This window comes from Aulostomus chinensis, chromosome 10, assembly GCF_037954235.1.
Source record: "Aulostomus chinensis isolate RoL2024-O1b breed Wild chromosome 10, RoL_Achi_v1.0, whole genome shotgun sequence".
Lineage (NCBI taxonomy): Eukaryota > Metazoa > Chordata > Actinopteri > Syngnathiformes > Aulostomidae > Aulostomus > Aulostomus chinensis.
This window is the reverse complement of record NC_141329.1, coordinates 25,973,295-25,992,708: the sequence shown is the minus strand read 5'-3', so window position 1 is coordinate 25,992,708 and position 19,414 is coordinate 25,973,295. Positions and strand designations below refer to the sequence as shown.

Genomic DNA, 19,414 nt, shown 5'->3' with positions numbered 1-19,414 from the left:
GAAAAACTTCTCGAAACAAAGACATTGCAATATTTCACCGATTAATGGCCGCACACCATGTGGACCTACTTATGAGGTACTCGGTGGTTTTTATGTTTTTCGCCTGAAAAGTAGCACCCTGAGGTATATTCTTTATTGACACTTCTGAATCCCTCTGCATGCTTTACGCTCATGAAGCTTTAGACATTGAGGGGGGAAAAAAATGTTTGTTGGGAGGATAGAAGTGATATCTGTTTAATTTGTTCTTTTATTAATTGAAAATAAATGTTGGTATCAAGGGAACTGGAGTTTTTAATGATTGCTTAATAATGTTGGATAAACTTGATATCAGAGAGGCGTATAAACACAGTAAATCAAAGAGAGCGATTTCTCTGACGAATAACATTGCCAAAGCTATTGAAGACACACAAAAAAAACCAAACAAAAACCTGTGATTACAAAGATCATATTTCAGGGTTTCACAGTGCCTCTGAAGTTCCTTGCCGCTTCGACTAGTTCCAAATCGGATCTTCCAGTCGAGGACACGCAGCAGGCATTTGCAGTTAGGATGTGATTTAAAAGTTAGGAGAAAATAGAGTCAGAGCAAGCGTGTGCACCGTAACTGCAACATTGTTATAAGCAGGACCAAAGCATGATAATAAGGTTTATTCTATTTCCAGATGGTGGTGTCTTCATGAAAAGAATTACCTCCTCAGCTGGGGATTGATCTATATCACACCAAAAGTTAACACGACCTCATTTATTTCCTCTGGGCAGAAAGTTAAATTTGCTACAACAATAACACTTTTTTTTTTTATATGAAGGGTTCTGCGTGTAATCATTTTAATGAAAATATTAAATGGGAACGACATGAGGTCCAAGACTTGAGGCTCTGATGCCTCTGACTCACAGATGTAGACCAGGGCTTAGAGACCCTGCAGCTGTTTTGGCTCTCTGAGAGTACAAAGCCCAGGAATCAAACACTATCTGGTTATCATTTACATCGTGAATGCATTATAAGTGCAAGCGTTGACATCAGCAGTGCAATGTTTACCAAACAAATGTTAGTTTTTACCCTTCTTTAATTGCATTAGAGGTACCCAAATTGGAATTATTGGCTCCCTTAATGATCATTGGAACAATTAGGGATATTTAAAAGTATATGTTGAATTTACACATAAAATTACTGGGCTGATGTCATAAATTTTGTGATACATGAGGGATAAATGTTCTGTCAGTGTTTAAACCAGAGAAATCTGTCATGTTATTTAAGGTTACAGTGCATTTTCTTTTAAGATCCATGATATCATTTTTTATCCTGAACAGTTGCTACTCATTATGCTCAAAGGGCTAAAATGCTAGCAGTGTGTAGCTCACTGATTTGGGCAAAATGTGATGTTTAGGATGCGAACAAAAGCAAAATGTGCTGTAGGCCAAATACAAAAGTGTCACAATTCCGCTTTTACACAGAAAATAAATCATAGCGCTCAACTTTGACCTCTAAAATCACAGGCAGGAAGGCGATTTTCCCCAAGATTTTGACCCCGACCCTTCCACCTGCATCAGGTAGAAGCCTAAAAGACAGAAGTGGACTAAAGACTTCCACTGCTGGGGAGGAATTCATCTTGCACCTCATACACTCACGTCTCTAAAATTAGCAGCAGAACTCTGAGCACCCTCTTCACTCATGTATTGTGCTGGCTCTCAGGTGTTTGCAGTCATCATCTGCTCGTTTTTATTTTTAGATGGATTAGCACATCTTGGGAAATGTTAATTGCTATTAAAGCAACATAAGTTGCCTCCCTGACAGGCTTCCCTTCACCTGATTCCTGCTCCGCTCTGTGTGCCTAACCCCTCCTCCCACACGGAGAGAAATAGCTCATGACTGTAAATAAAACACAGTACAGACACACACTGAAATGAAGAAGCAGTGCAGTTCACTAAATAATGTAAATGAAATACTCCTCGATGCCGGTTTGTCCATATTTTTTTTTAATGAAGACAAATATGAAAGTGTAAATAACAGATGTCAGGGCCTTTACGAATCAAAACTGGTGTCTAACAGTGGCCTCGTGATCAGTGCTAGGAAAAAAAATGTTTAAAATCAAAAACAGAATTTAAGCCTTAAACTCAAAAGTCACAAGGAATCATGGATTTGGATGGTTATGAGACCGCTACCCAAATAGTCTCATCTGACCTTTGATGTAAACTTTGCTTGATCAAAACACTGGAACCAGTTGCAAATGGAGGTTGAATTTAAGGCCCGTGACTCGTGTCGCTCTTCTTTTACAGTCAAGAGAGAAACCCTTTGAATATCAGTTCATCAAAGTAGTTCCTGTCTTTTTATAACTTGGCAAAGCCATGCAAAGTTGTGTTCAACGTATCTGACAACAGGATAAACAAACATGCAAAGCCTTTTGTGTGTGTGTCTGTGTCTGTGTGTGTGTTTTTCTCTCTCAGACGTCAATGTGAGTTTAATTTTTGGTGATTGAATGTGTGCTGATGTTTGCTGCAGGGACATTACTGCATGCATGCATGAAAAATTCTACAGTCAGTGAAGGTGTCGTTTCCTCCCTGATTTTTTTTTTTTTTTTAACTAAATCAGAAAGGGTCATTTGTAATCACCTGAAAGAAAAAAAATAACATGAGAAAAAGTTGAAGTGCCACTGCTGTCTACTAAAAGTGGTTATAGAAGTGATTTTCTTTCCTGCGGTTATTTATTTAGGTGATATTATCCTAGCGGGCACCAAGTGACTCATGCTGGAAGGACACTGAAGCAAGGACTAAGAGATTAAAACTGAAAAATTCTAGTCAAGTTCTCCGCTGGTGTCAGGCGCTTTATTTGAGCAAGTGTCGTTATGAATTTGAATACTATGAATATTCACTTGAAGAGAATCATAATCACGACGGTGATTCTGGCAGCATCCCACTTTTGGCAGTATTCCATTGGGAGTTGTTTTTTTTCCCCCCACTTACAGACAAGCTGGTCAAAGACAAAACGTGAATGTGAAGTCAAAAAGAACAACAACGACAAAAAAGTGGTCTTGTGGTCTGGGATTAGCTGCTTTCTTTTGTCTTAAAAAAGTATTTGTCACTCGAAGAAATCCTGTATGTTTACTGAGTAATGTTACTGGACGTACAGTATTCAGTAATGGGGGGAAAAAACAGCGATGTCAAAAGCAAGATAACAAAGTCAGACATATGCTGCACGAATTATTCAATAGAAGCATAATCCTAACACACAGGATTCAAAGGAAAGTCTGAAAAGCCCTCTGTTTTCTTCACTCTTTGACTTTACTAAATCAATATTCAGAGATAAGGATTGACCGGGCACGGTAGGGGACGACTGGGCCAAATTAATGCTGGAAAAGAGCAGCGCTCAGTGGGAAACTGGTTTTCTTTTCCAATATACTGCCATTCTGTAAGTGTTCTGCGGTTCGTAGTAGATGGACAGCTTGAAACCAAACATAGAGTTCTTAGAGTTACAGTTCCATCCCCCCTCTGTCTGTTCGAAACAGAACCGTATAAACGCTGAGACAGGGATGAATGGCCTAATCTCATTTTATTTTTAAAGGTTAGCCTTTTCTCCATCTCTCGGGCCCCTGGCCAGCTCTGGACCGCCAGGTGTCCCAGCTTCCCTCTCAAAGACATGCAGTCTGTTCTATTTTACAAGACATTTGGAAATGTCACGGTCATTAACAATGGAAAAATCCAACCTAACCTATCTTCCTCTTTTACGTATTGTACTTTTACATTGCACACCTCACTCCAGAATCCTCTGGTTCATCTATTTCAGTCATTATTAGCTGTATCAAACCCAGCCTGCATAACATTGGAATCTGGCACAAGCTGCGTTTACTTAGGCAGGAGGCCAGCTTCAACCTATTTTTGCTGAAAATTCAATTTGGCATTTTGCCACACATGAACCCGTGATTTACAGAGCCCCCCCCCCCCCCCCCCCCCCCCCGGGCATATGTACATACACAGTCAGTCTTAGCAACAAATGACCTGCCAGTGACACACATCCAACCAAGAATGAGAGCCATGATGTTGGGATTTATTTCTGCACATTTGTGAGGCAACAATGGCCACCCCTCACTGCCCCATGACAAATCCTCACCTGTAAATCTAGGAAATGCTCAGAGAGGTGTGAACACAAAATCTCAATACTTGTCGCTCTCATTAAAATGCACCAATTAACCTCATTCAAATACGCAGCAATTTTTTTACAACTCTAAAGGTTCGAGCAAGAATTGTAGAAATCCCTTTATGTTTGTATGTTTGTAATTCAGATCTGGTCAGAGGCAGAGTTCTAAAATACTGAACGAAGGGATGATAAAAAAAAAAATATATATATATATATATACACACACATACTGTATAAAACTACAAAATAAAATATAAAGTAAGAGTTAATCGCAGGGGGGAAGCAGGTAAAAACATAAATCCATCCATCCGTTTTCTATGAGGGGTGGAGCCTATCCTAGGTGACATTGGGTGAGAGGCGGGGTTCACCCTGGACGGGTCGCCAGTCTGTTGCAGGGCCATCAGGAGCAATTAGGGGCACAGTACCTTGCTCGAGGACACTTGGACAAGGTCACTGGAGGAAGTGAGGATCGAACCAGCAACCCTTCGGTTGCTAGACGGCCATTCTCTCTCTCTCTCTCTCCATATATATATACATATAAATATATAAATATAAATATCATTGTATTCATATTGAGTTAAAATGACCATGTGATTGTGAGGTTTCTGAACATCTACATCAAGCCTGGTCAGCCAGCCGAGGCCAGGATCCTATTTTATTTTGAAAGTCCACTACCTGTTTTCGTGAGGTTAATCATTGTTAGCATATATAAAATGAAAGCACTTTCAAGCGAGTGATGGTCCCGGGTCGGGTCACAGACTTGTAATAATGGGACCAGTTGGAGGGTATTTGACTTGGAGACAATTGCGGGTAATGGTCCGTTTATTGAATCTTTTGAGGACTCTGGCCTGAGGGTCTTGGGTCAGGAGTGAGGGAGGATGAGTCCTCAAAGAACATTTGTGACATCACACAACCCATGGCTCCACCCCTAAATCAACACTGGTATCAAAATCCTCCAAATCAAAGAAGATCCGCGGAAGCTGAAATGTTCCATCTCACATTGGCTTATGGAATCTGAAGACACCAATAAGGCCCGAATCCTGCTGGAACAGTCTTCAATATCCAGATCACCGCCGAAAAAGAAACGTGTCAAAATTGGGACGTTACCCATCGTCCAAACAAACAGACGTACGTGCTGGTGATCACATGACCTGCTCAACAACGTGTCAGAGCTGTCAAGAGTGACGTATGGCTTGGAACATGTATGCTGGAGTCCTGGCTAGGACAAACACAGAAGTGACACGTCCATTACGTCTGCGCGAGTGAGGGAAGTGACCTTTGCTATTCAGCCTGTTCTTGCACACAGAGCACGAAGGAGCACGAATTTCATCTTTTATCAATCACATGTGGTCAGTCTGTGTCAGGTCACACGAATAATTGGACAAAAGATTAAATTTACCATTTTCAAAAAACCAAACAAACAAACTGAGTCATAAATCTAAGAGCACTCTGCACCTAAAATACATCATTTTGCCAGTGACTGCTTTGTAATTCTGAGACATGCAGTGTTTTAAATCTTATTCTCTCCAGGCCAAGACCAATTTGCAGGACAGGTACAGACATAATGTGTGTGCCAGAAAGTATAAAACCGATCAAAGTGAAACAGACAAATCCCTGCATGGGGCTGCAGTGCTGATATGTCACCCAAACTCTCGAAAAATAGATCTTTTTCGTTTTGCTGTCTTTCAAATTTAGCAGAAGAGTTTCTGGATCAGCGAGGTTGAATAAAGTGCAGATAAGAAGAGAATATCAAGAATGATTTACTGAGCGTGAACTTGGCTCAGGTTTCACCGCCAATTAAGAGAAAATCAGCCCATGCAGGGATTTGCTGCATTTAATCAGCTGACTTGAAGGGCTGGTTGTTTTGAATTGCGGTGGCAAGGCCAAGAGGTAATTTGACTTGACACACACACACACACACACACACGCACGCACACACACACACACACACACACACACACACACACACACACACACACACAGGGCATGCTAATGACTGTCTGTGCTTCATTACCACAGCCTGGAACTGCACTCGCCGAGAAAAAAACCAAATGACTGCGCAGATCTTTCTATCATCCAACCCTTGTATGATGTAAACCAATTTCTGCATCAACTTTCTCTGGAGTTTGCCGCATAATTTTGTTTGCCTATCTGAAGCAATGCAAATTCGATTCCCCGATTCAATTCAGAGAATGCCAAGGCAATATCATTACCACTGCCTTCCCACTTCATTTACCAAGCCCTGACTCGACAGAGATGTGTCGGGATGAGAGTCCCAGCTGCTGTAGAAATGAAGATAACGGGATGATTCATAGTCTTTCATGGCGCTTTTACGACAGAAATTTGGGATTCCCTCGGTGCGCACGGCGACGGGCAGCGAGCCAAGCCACCTAGTTGGCATACATAATGAGTTCTGGTGTGGATAACGAGGAAAACACCTCACAACTCATTATCCTGAAGTCCAGTTGCAAAGTCTGTCACAAGTGCGATGTGTCTCGCTACAAAAAAAAAAAAAAAATCCTTTTGCCAGATCACAAAAAATACTTAATGAGCTATCAACAAAAACTTGCCCACATATGTTGTGCAGCAGGAATACTCAAACAGGACACTGGAAATTCACTTCCAATACAACAAGGGGATGTGAAGGTTAAATGTAGTACCCCCCCCCCCCACCCCCCTTTTTTGTAATTACTGGGCAAGGGCGTGAGAGAGCCGTGCCCCTGATTGCAGCTGCCTGGTGACTGCAGCAGACACCAAATCTTCTCTGCTGTCTAATCTAATGAAAGTGACCAGACCCCCGAGCACTCTGTCACCACGTCCGTTTGGAGAATCGTGTCTGTCACAGCCTTTAAGTCGAGCCCAGCCTCTCTGATGAGCACTGCCAGGATTTCTGGATCATTTCTAAAGGCTGCCATCGGGGTGTATTGTCATGTTGACAATGTGTAAATGTGCAGGGGTTGCACTCATGCACATCATGACACTTGTAATAAACAGACAAGATCATTAATTAAAGCTGTGTTTTAATGAGACTGTCAGTGCCTCCTGGCTAACAGCCTACGCGGTAATGTACGGCATGATAGTTACATACTGCTCTAATTGGAAAATGTTGAACAGTGAGACATGTTTCTAAGTGCGGTGGTGTACTGATGTTTATTTCAGAAAGTATTCACTACTTTGTTATATTACTTAACTGAACATGTGCATACAAAAGCTTCTGTTGCAAAGCAGTTTTTTTTTTTTGCATGATTAAAATGACCATGATTTCTTTGTAACATTTCACCCGCAGTATTTATACAATTACTGCTCAGCAACATCCCCCTGAGATGTTTTTTTTTTTTAATTTTTGATCTGATTGGTTCAAAATATCTATCAAAAGATGAATTTAAAAGGAAGATCCTATCAAAGACGTGCGGTTATAGAAATTAAAGTGTTGCATTTAAATTTTTTTTTTTTACTTTATCTTATCAGATAAACTGAGCTTCGGGTGCAAGCTTCAAAAAGTTTTTCAACAGATGGAATCAGTTTGTAACTTCTCAAACTGACATTGCTCCCTCGATACAACACAATAAGATGCTTCACCCAGGAGTGACCAGTTAATAAAGCAAAATACTTGCAGTCTCAGCAATTTACTCGGAATATTTCATAATCAGATAATAGATGGAGAAAAATGATGGGGGGGGCGGGTCTTCATAAACGGATTACGCGTAAAAATGATCTCAGTCAGTGCAAAACTTTAAAGATGTACAAGAAATGAACGCAGTCAAGTTTGTGGAACATGACGACGGGTAAACGTCACACAAAGGAGCTCGCACACAAACCTGTATAAATATTGAGTCAATATCCCGTTGAATGTTACCACAGATCTTTAAACACGCAGTTGCATCATGGACAATTAACAAGACGGCCGGTTCGTTTCCCTCTTAAATTCCACCGAGAGGCACAAGGTAATGTTTTCTACGCCGACAAATAAAATTAACTCTTTGTGGGAACCACCAGTTTCACGTGTAACTGCTTTGCCACCGGCGGGCTCATCCCTCACACACGTACAGCTGTGAAGAAATTCTCCAGCACCTTTGTGTTCAGCTCTCACTCACGTACCCTCGCCGTGACCTTAGCTGTGCTCCCAGAATGGCTTTTTCCTCAGCTAATAGATCAAGGGGTTCTACCTACATAACGTTCTACTTCGTGTAGACCAGGCCTCCTGAGAGCTGTCGCTATTGGGTTAAAAGGGAGAAGCCAGCGTATGATGAATGCCCACTCTGACACTCGGGCCCACGAGCAGGTAACAAACATCAGATCACAACCCCACAATCCACTGCGTAATGTGACTGAGTCAAGGCGTACTCAGACAGAAATGGATGACAGGCTGAAGCCCAAGACACCGCACATGCCTGTCACTGTCATCCTTCTGAGGAGATCAAACGATGAAGATAAATCTCTGGCTGAATGAGCCTAAATACCTCCAGGAGCTGCGTTTGCAACAGATTGATGGATGTGTGGTGCCTCTCCAAGCACTTGTAATTGTTTTTGTCATGCCAGATTAGCTAATACATGCCATGTTGCATGAGATGGTCCAGAGATGAGGAGCAAGTTTGGGAATATCTGGGAAGACGCCTGCCTTCACTACATCACATGCGGGAAAAAAAGAGGTTTCCAATCTCAATTTACGTGCATTTTCACCTAAACGGAGAGTAAATCTTTACTGCAAAATTGAAGTTTTTCCATCCATTCATCCATTTTCTTCCACTTATTCCTGTTAAGGGTCGCGGGGGGCTGGAGCCTATCCCAGCGGCTACGGGCGAGAGGCGGGGTTCACCCTGGACAGGTCACCAGTCCATCACAGGGCCAACACATAGAGACAGACAACCATTCACACTCACAGCCACACCTACAGTCAATTTAGAGTCTGGATTAACCTGGTCTCCTCTTGATGTCTCTGGACTGTGGGAGGAAGCTGGAGTACCAGAGAGAACCCACGCAGGAACAGGGAGAACATGGAGACTCCAAACAGAAAGATCCTGTGCCTGAGCCAGGACTCAAATCCGGAACCTTCTTGCTGTGAGGCCACAGTGCTGACCACTGCACCACCGTGCAGCCTTGAAGTTTTTCTTTACTGTTATTATTTTACCATTTGCATCAACCTTTTAAAATACACTGCTTCAAAATACAATGATGGAAACACGACTTTTGGGAGGGGAAAAGTTTGTGCACCTGTTAAAGTACAGCAGACAGCTCAGCATATAAGCACTGAGGTGGAGAGGTGGAGAGGTGGGCCCTGGTCCCGTGGAGACAGGAAGTGACACATCTGAGCCAAAGATGCTGCTTTGTAAAGTCAGATAGAGGTCGGGTTTTGATGCCATTGCGTATGCGTGAACCTCGCCTGTCTGCATGTTGCATCACTTCTCTCAGCGCAGCTCCACTATCAGGACATTGTAAGCAAAAAAAAATAAAAAATACAACAACAAAAAAAGTGGAAGCAATAGTATTGTTTATTTATGTATTCAATTATTCAACATTGCATCATCGTATGGGGAGCTTTCACTCTCTCGCCTGAGGTGGGTGAATCATGCGGTAGTCCTGAGGTCTGCTACACTTCTAAGACAACCACATAATCTGTCATTTAAGATCAAAGACTAAACCCACACTTCAATATCCGACAAGATTCTACACGACTTGTTAGATTCAGCCAACAACTGCTTCTCAGCTTTGATACAACAAAGTGAGCAGATCATGCCACCTCACACAAAAAACACACACTCGCACACACCCGTGAATGAAGAGTCCTGATTTCCGTTGGCGCGGACGAAAGCTGGACAGTGATGCAGACATTAATATCACGGCATTAACACAGCACTGAAATGTCTTTTTATGAAGCATTTTTCCACCCAAGCAGCTCTTGAAATGCTTTCCTGTCACTCCTTTGCATTCACACTCTCAGGAGATGCACTTGGGGGTTCAGTGTCCCACTCAGGCACATTTTGATGCGGACTCAAGGGCAAGTGGGGATCGAACAGCGACCCTTCAGTTGACGCGCAGCGACTCTACCGCCTCCCTCCATATCCTGGACTCCTTGAAATAATTACCTAAGTCTTTTTTGTTGTTGTTGCCTAAAACAACTCCTTATGTTGTTTTGTCTCCAGTTTTTTGTGTTTTCTGAAAAACTTGAAATGACTCAGGCGATTATTTTAGGAAGGCGGCGATATGTCACATCACATTAGAATGCCGTACTTGTATTCAAAATCTTTTTCTGTTTTTCTTTCAGTGAGGTCCTTTTAAGTTAATTGTTGCATCTCTTCTTGTTACCGCCACACATGGTTACGGTAATTTAAATGTTAATAACAAGGTTAACCGTGGTTAACTGGCTTGTTCTGAATTGAAAAAAATCCAGGGGGAAAATTAGTTCTGTCAGTTGAAAGAAATATTAGTCATGTCTTGATTGTTTCTTAATTACTTTATGCTGCTAATTGACTTGTTTGCTTTGTTTTGTTCCTTTGGGTAGTTTTCTTATTCAATTATCTTTCCTCTGGTTGCTGTCTCCTTGATTAGTTTGTTAAAATCAATTTTGGTTATTGTTTTAATTGCTTCTATCCCTTTTGAGTGAAGGTCAGCCAGGATGTAATGAGGGTATGCCGTTTGTTGCAGGGAATTTTGATATCCATGGGATTGTTTACCACCAGTTAACATGAGGTTTTAGCTGCTGAATTCACACAAACTGCCTGGGCCCAGGATCCTCCCACCACTTACACAGCAGAATCAAAAGTCCTGGTACGCTGCTGGTGGCTTCCTCTTTGGAATCACTGTCTCTCCGAGCAGTCAGATTTTACAGTTGGCAGGGGTCTGAGCTCTCACAGTGCTCTTCTTGTCAAAAACTGGAAGAGGGAGATCCCTCAAGAAGCTTTAGCTGGAGTATCCCAGCTGTCACGTGTTGTAATGCAGGATTGATATTCAGCAACACGACTCATCTTCTACAAATCTTCTTTTTTTGTTGTTGTTGTTGTTGCAAACATGAGCGAAAGCGTATCATCGCCTCATTTCTTGGCCGTTGTATGTAGTTAGAGGTGAGACGCACAAATTGCTGACTTGGCCTTCATTGCTGCTTAGGGGCAGGATGCCCAGCACACTGCGTGCAGCAGTGTGTGATTCAGTGCAGGATAGTATGGGTCTTTTCATGGTTCGATAACATATGCAAATGAATTCCAGTCCTCAGCAGGTGGAGGAGGCTTTCTCGGAACAGCTTGTGTTTGAGAATACACCTTTAAGTGCGGATTTTTGTTGGTAGACTTTTCTCTCTAAACTGAGACAGCAACACCTCCTGCATTATTTTCTGCTGTTCATTCATCCAAAAGTTTAACTGAACTTTTATGGGTTAACTTTTTTATCATATTTAGGTATTTCTGCTACATTTCTCACTGCTTTGACTTCAAAATAAGTCATAACGGATATCCAGGCACACCGGTTGCCATTAGGAAAAAGCCCTGACTGCAGATGTGTTGCTTTTCTCAGAAAACCAAAGCAGCTCCCAAAATGTAATCGATTTGCTCCAAGTTTGCACGGCAGCAGGTGAGATTTTCTAAAGTCAGTTCAGCTTCATGACACATTACAAAAAGTAGAATTCAAAAACTCCCAATCAACATCAGTTTTTGAAGAGAAGCCATTTTCATGGTGAGATCGTAACAAGAATCCTTTCTATTTTAATAGTGAGGAGTTTGATACATAATTTGCTGTGGAAATAATGTGTGAAATGCCAGTTGGAGGTGACATTTTCAGTTGATTGTATCAGACGAAGATTAAAAGAAAAACTTTCCAACATGATAAATATCGATATAGACAATTGCGTCAAGTTTTCTCAAATCTAATATCAGGTTGTGAGGTCGGAATGATAACCGATGAAGAGCTGATAATTATGAGTACCTTGTTGTATTTTACCTCACCTGCGCTGACTACTAATAAGCCACAATTATCCTCTTGTTGGCTGCACAGGTAACATAAAACATTCTTTGTTCTCGTCATGTCTGACCACAGGAGCAAGAAATTGGCAGCTGGATTGCGTTCGGTGTGCCAGACAGTCAGACATCCCATCTTGCCAAGACTTAACGTGATCAAATCTGCCCATCTCCGCTTTGCCACAACAACCCTGTATCGCCACGGTACAATTTATCTGTCTCCACCCCTCTAGGCATTGTTTAGTGTAGGAGGTTCCCACAGGTTTGTTTTCTTTTGTTTTTTTTATGCCAAGAAACAAGAAATGCTGCATTGCAGCTGTGGCCACACACACACACACACACACACACACACACACACACACACACAGATGAATCATTGCCAAATGCAATTCTGAGTGAAGCTCCATTTGCTTTGATGGAGCTCATTTGATGCATTTTCTTTTTCTTTTTTTTTTGTATTCAGGAGGATTCTGTTATTGTCTAATGTTCAGTGTCTGGATAATGACTTCCTGTAAAATGGGCATTACACATTCATTCATGTCCTTTGGCTTTCTGAGACACACACACACACACACACACACACACACACACACACACACACACACACACACACACACACACACAAATGCACACAATAAAATAATGTACTCTTTTTTATATGTTCTGTATTCCCTCTGTTCCCAAAAATGGCATCGTTATGTTTGTATCTTCTTCCCAAAGTTTCCTCTCACTGAGAGTCGGATCCATGTTCGCGTCTCCGGATGGAGAAAGTATATAAACTTGTAACTGCATTTCTCTCCTGGGTAAAATAGAGTTGCCATGAACAGCGGTTGACTTGAGCCCTCCACACAAATATGACATTAAACCGGAGCTCAAATGAACCTTCTTCAGCAACTTCAGTAATTCTGAAAACATTTCGCAGCCTGGAATCTTTGGACAAGCTAGTGAATATAGCATAAGATATCATTGCTATATTCTTTAATGACTATGAAGAAGCAAAAGTATGACTAAAACATGTCCAACAGAGTGGCGACAAAAAACAACAAAAAAAATGAACTGAATGAATTATCCAAGCTCTGTATACTCTTCAGCCACTTAAATTAGACCTTGCAGACACTGGAATATATGATTCACACCACGGCTCTGCGCAGGCATATTCCAACTGATATGTTGTACCCTTACAAGTCAGGTGTGTACTCTCAGATCCCACTGCTGATCGAAAACTCTGCAGATGCTACGACGTTCCCCCACATGTTCCTGCCTCACACCCACAGCGGTTTCGCTCAGTTGGTGTGGGTTCTGTGCTGTTTTAGCTTTGTACTCGTGATCGTTCGACGGCGGGCTGGTATTTTTGTCCTAAATTTGCTCGGCTCAGCTCCCTTCACCAACCCTGGTCATCCCTTGCTTCTCAAAACTCCCTGTGGCCTTCCTATTGGCACCACCAGATGTTTGTCGTTTTTTTTTAAATTTATAATAAAAAAAAACATGATTATTTATGTCCAGCTGCAGTTATGTGTGTGAGTGTGCATAAACACGCTTTAGTTTGGTCCGTCAGTATTTAGTCAGGACATATTTCATAGTGAGTTAAACCAATAGACATGAGTGTCTGGGTGGTACAAAAAGGATCAAGTTTGATTCGTTATAAAACCTCGTCAGGACAATTCTGCAATTTTATTTGGCAGATGCTTTATCCAAAGCAGCGTACAACATCAGGAAGAAATTAGATGGTGGGAAAAACCTTGGTGGGCATGACAAAGTGCTTCAAGGACACTTTGATTTATGATCCAAATGTTCTTCATGCGTAGATGTGAATTCACAAAGAAATTCGTGTCATATTCTCGCTACAAATTGTAAACGTAACCTCTTATAACAGCCGGACGGCGTGGCTCAGAGGCCGAGTGGCCGTCCAGCAACCAAAGGGTCTCTGGTTCAAACCTCACTTCCGCCGGTGACCATGTCCAAGTGTCCTTGAGCAAGATACTGAGCTCCTAATTGCTCCTGATGGATCTGTCCTGTCCTGTGACGGACTGGCGAACCGTCCCGAGTGAACCCCGCCTCTCACCGAATGTCAGCTGGGATAGGCTCCAGCCCCCCGCCCTCAACGGATAAGCAGTATAGAAAGCAGATGGATAGATGGCCTGTTAGTCAGGGGGAGGTTTATAAACGAAATTCAAACGCGATAGAAACTTTTGCTTTCTGCAGATTATATCAAGACCAGTAAATAACAGCAACACGTTGATGTGGGTTCGAAGGTTCATATCAAGTCACTGCTGCTCATCTGTGTCCCTTGATCAACCCAGGATTCTCTCGTGTGTGATTCATTGATGGTGAAATGAGACATTTAAAAATTGGCTTGAACACCTACACGCCTCACCTTCATCTCTCTCTCTCTCAGCTCTACTCCATCGCTTGCCCACTGAAAAACTGTCATTCACAACTCACTCCTGAGCGTACGTCCTCCTCCTGCAACCTTGTAGCTTTTGTGTCACGGTGTTAAGGCACTTCACTACGCCTTGATCTTCTGTGCTTTTGAGCGGTACTTCGTTTTTAATTTGAACAGAAGTTGACAAATGCGTGTGAAGATGACTCAGCGAATCGAGTGTCTTTCAAGGACAAGTAGCCTTCACTACACACACAACATGTCTGTTACTGCATACATGATTTCTTACCAGCTAAACATCAACACTCCTGACCTGGGACCTTCTCAATTTTTAAATTTGAACTGAACAAATCTGAAACTGAAATGACCATGCGACCCCGATCCCATCACCACCACCTCTACAGCCACCACCCCCTCCACCCCCAACCCCAAGTCACTCAGAGGAGGAAAAACAAAAACCCACAAACACCGCTGAAAAGAAACAACTTGACATTCTTGACAAGTCAGATATTGCTTCAGTACGGTTAAAGCCGGGATATGCTGTGTTTGGCTTTGAAGCAGGAAATACATCATGAGACTCTGCACACACGCTGTCGGTCAAGCTCATTCCTCCACACGTCAGTCATCCCGATGATGCGTCTCTCAGAGTAGAGTCTAGTGAGGTCATTACTATCCCTGCAGCCACAGCGCCAGTGATAAGCTGTGCTGACACTCGCCTAACCACCAACCACTTCGACCGCCTCGCGTGAACAACACCATGTCATGTTCCTACAGGAAATGTCACGAGAGCTTTGTTTGAATACCATCATCCAGATTAATCTCATAATTTCCTGACGGTACACAGTGCATATCATACCTCGAGTAATCAAAGAGCTATTCAGCTCAAGCGCGCTCAGCTCAGCTCGGCTCACGTCAAAGCAACAAGATACAAACTGGATCAATCGATAACCTTTAATGCTGAGGATAAAATCCGAGACACGCTTAACAAAACAACAAGACAAGCAACAGCCAGGCAAAAAAAAAAAAAGAAAAAAAAAGAACCTCCATTTCTCTGAATCCTCCACAAATACTGCTCATCATGGTGTAGTGTTCGTTACTCATTTGTGCAGCTTTAAGGAAACCTGACTACTTCTTTGGTTCAATGACATCATCTTAGTCTCCTTAAAGCATAACTGTGGAAGTGTCTGAACATGTGATATGTTGGGGATTATTACTGCTAATAAATCACAGGAATAAAACTTTGCAGCTGTACCTCAAGCTGAGGTGAATCCGCTTCCATGTAGGAGTGGCAGTGACAGAGCAGCTCTCCATGGTCGCGTCCTTCTTTCTTCGCCACATCCTTGACAGTTTCATCTCAAAAGGCTGCAGTGTTTTTCTACAGCCGAGCAGGTTACTAAGAGCATTTAAAACAGCGCTAGCCTGGCGTCCGCCGGTGACGTACCCAAAAGCTTCATCTGAGTCTGAAAACGAAAATCGAGATGAAATCAAATGCCGTTCATTGTATCACTGCACTTGAAAGCATCAAAAGAGGTCAGAGGCTCACATTGTGCAGTGTCACGGTGGATTTGGGGAATTCACTACACAGCGACATATCAGCTGCAGCTGTCAGTAGTATTCTACATCAAACGGATCTTGGTATTCGACTTTTGGATTTTGTTCACCTGACATCACAACCTACATGCAACCAAATATCGATAACACTGCTGCCTGCTGGTCATTCAATTTATAGGCTACTGTGATGAAAGTACCTGCTTTATATCACATCTTCAGATCAGTCAAATATTCAAATCATGCCTCTTCCAGGAGAAGCTCACAAACGGTTCCAACTTGTTCTGAAACAGCCTGGGATTCTGAGTAACCCTGAATTAAGCTTCAATTGAATTCAGAGATGCCGTTCGAATTGGAAAAAAATGAATGAAAACAAGTGAGTGACTTGATCTACATCCAAAAAGTACAGGCCTTTGATGTGCATGCTGGCTCACTGTCACATTTTCATTGGGACCGTAGATTAGCCGCCGTCCCATTCATAACAAAAGTGCTAAAATCTTCCTCAGAAAACACTATAGTCACTAAACCGTGTATATTTATGTCAACGTTTGTGCTCCACTGCATGATATTAATATTTTGAGATGGTCGCCACCAATCAGATGTAAAAACACAATGGCAAATGAGACCTGATAACCGGAATTGCAATAATAATAAAAAAGCACATAAGTATAACAAGGTTCCTAACAAAAATGCAGTCTTAATGAAAGGCGTGCTTTCAAAGGCTTGTGTCTAGCATAGCACCCTGCAGCAAGTGGCGAGGGGTCATTCATTTGCAAGGCAATTGTGTGTGTGTGTGTGTGTGTGTGTGTGTGTGTGTGTGAGAGAGAGATGGCTGCTTTTTCACAATCATATTTTTGCGTGATTGGCTTCAGATAAATGATGTGCCTGAGCTCTAGCAACATGTTTTCCTGCAAATTAACTTATCCACTTGTTGAGAAAATGTTAAAAGGTTGGAAAAAGAATACCTAAAAATGTCAGGGCCCATCGCGATGCCTGGCTCTCACATTAATTAGCTAGCGAGGTTCAGAAAGCTTTATCATATATATTTTTTCAGTCTAGGTAACTGTTGTGCTACTGCATAATTGGTCACAAAGAGCCAGCATTGCGCAGTCTAATTGATCATTTATACAAATAACCTATCTTTCTTTTTGAAAAATTAGTAGTAGTAGTTGTAGTAATATTGATGATGCACGGCCTCTTTCCGCTGTCCATGTGAATGCTTGTAATAAACAGCCATTGTTCTCAAAACAAACAATGATTATCTATAATTATATCAGCGTTATCGGTTGCTCCATTACAGGCTGTTTATGCAAACATATTATGATACATTACAACTTCAGTTCCACCTCAGATTAAAGGATATGTTAATTTGCAACGCTTCTCATACAAAACCCAAACATTATCATCATTACGATCAGCCTACAGTCGATCCCCACACTGTTTCCATTAACCAGCGTTAATGACTTCATGGGCTAAAGCGAGGGATAAGGGTTTCTGTGTGTCATTTATACTGCAAGCCCATCAATCTCGGTGGAATCTGCCGGTGCAGTGGCAAGCCCAACAGCCCATTATTCCATCAACGAGCTGTCGATGCAAAGGAAAGTTCAAGGCAGCACGATGTTGCACTGGAAGAACACAAGAAACTCCAAATTAGAGTACTGATGCTGTGCAGCAAAGACTCCGTATGAGTTCCTACATGCATGAGAGAGCAGCGACGCATTCGGATTTAAAATCGACAGGGAAGAAATATTGTGCTGTCAAAGGCTCGCTTCCGGGCAAACATACATCAAAAGTGAACATGTTACTCTGTGACAATGTACCTCAAGTGGGGAGAGAGTGTGTGTGTGTGGGGGGGGAATTGTGGGACTTTTAAGAACTGAAACTTTAATGTCTTGGGAATTACTTACTTGGTTTTGACAAAGAGCAGTCTGTTTGAAAGGTGCGACTTGAAATAGGCAGGGATGTTCCTCTTCATGTCCAAGGTGGATATTCAGTTGGATTCATTTACTGACCAAAAATAACTCTCTCAGCTGCAGTGTTTCCTCTTTCACAGAAATGTATGCCTCCTCAGTGAGTGGATCAGAGGAAGGATGTCTAGACGGATCCATCTTGCAAAGAATATGGAATCAGTTTGATACGCCCTCCTCTGAATTAATGGCCTAGATACACACGGCATCTCGTGGTGCTTGAGTTCACCGTCTTTCCAGGTCTACAGACAGCACACACCTACCTCAATCTGGTCTCAATCTGAGGCTGCGCCGAGTTGAGCCCTTTTACAGCATTTGTTAGATTCTGACCTGGCAGATTATTTGGGAACACAATTGTCCCCAGGTGTTGTGAGCATTCCAAGCTCATTCTCCACCCCCATGATGCTCAGCTGTAGAGATTAGGCTCAGAGGAAAATCTCTTGCCTCAATGGGAGGGAGGGAGCGAAAAAAAAAAGAAAAAAAAAAAAAAAGGTTCAAACCGCCACAAACACACTAAGTATGTGTAGCCAATCAGCTTTCGGCTTTGCTGAAGCGTGCTGTCCCCGCGGGCCCTATTGATCCAGGTAAAGAAAAGTCCTCTTTGTTTCCCTCAAGACCTCTAATACCTGCATGATGAGCATCAGAGTGCTGCCAGCTGCAGCAGTCCAGCTCAACCCACCATCTCAATGCACCACACACAGGGAACACACAGACATGAGAGCAGCCGCCGCGTGACCCACTGAAGCTCTTTACAGCCACCTGCTGTACGTGATGCAATACAGCAATCAAATGAAATCAGAAAAACAACATTCTATATTCAAGGATGAGCATGAGCAAGGAGCTATGTTCTTATTTTAACTGTACATTAAAGTTAGTGATGTTTTATCTCATGATCGATCGACATTTTCTGACTGAAAAAAAAAAAACCTGGATATTGGACTTTGATACATTTACAGCATTTTTATATCAAAAGCTGCTTTGTTATTCAATTACAAATTTCACTAATTTTCAGGCAGTTCTTTACTATAATGGTACATTTATAACAATTAGTTAATGCTTAGTTTTATATATATAACAGTGATGAATTTGCATTACTTAACCATAAACCATTTATTAATGGTCTTCGTGATCCGTACTTCACCCTAACGCTGACCCCACCACAACTTCCCCCAGAGTTTAGACACATTAGTATTACTGGACCCATTAGCTACCTAATAACTAATGGTTAATTACACATTGCTTATGGTTAACTAAGCATTACCTAACTGTTTGTCATATCGTATTTAGTGTCATTCATGTTTTTAAACTGATTTGAGTGGAAAGGAAAACCACCAGTATGCTGAGACAATTCCCCGAGTAAAAAAACAAAGAAAGAAATTAGTTAATCCACACTTTGGTGAATCTAATTCTACTTTGAAGTTTGAGACTGTTTTGAACTGCGTAGGAACAC

At 42.0% G+C, this 19,414-nt stretch overlaps 1 protein-coding gene across 3 annotated transcripts in view; it reads right to left on the bottom strand.

Annotated features, from left to right (window-relative positions):
* The window catches only part of lrfn1 (leucine rich repeat and fibronectin type III domain containing 1), a 190,543-nt gene extending 172,073 nt beyond the window's left edge, over positions 1 to 18,470 (bottom strand). For 2 of the 3 annotated variants that reach the window (XM_086216656.1, XM_086216658.1), the window contains exon 1: positions 15,702 to 15,898. The gene's annotated coding sequence lies outside the window, so the exon portion shown is untranslated. Of the gene's footprint in view, positions 1 to 15,701; positions 15,899 to 17,904 lie in introns of those variants that run through there. The other variant, XM_086216657.1, reaches the window with a different exon arrangement.
* Positions 18,471 to 19,414: the final 944 nt, after the last annotated feature.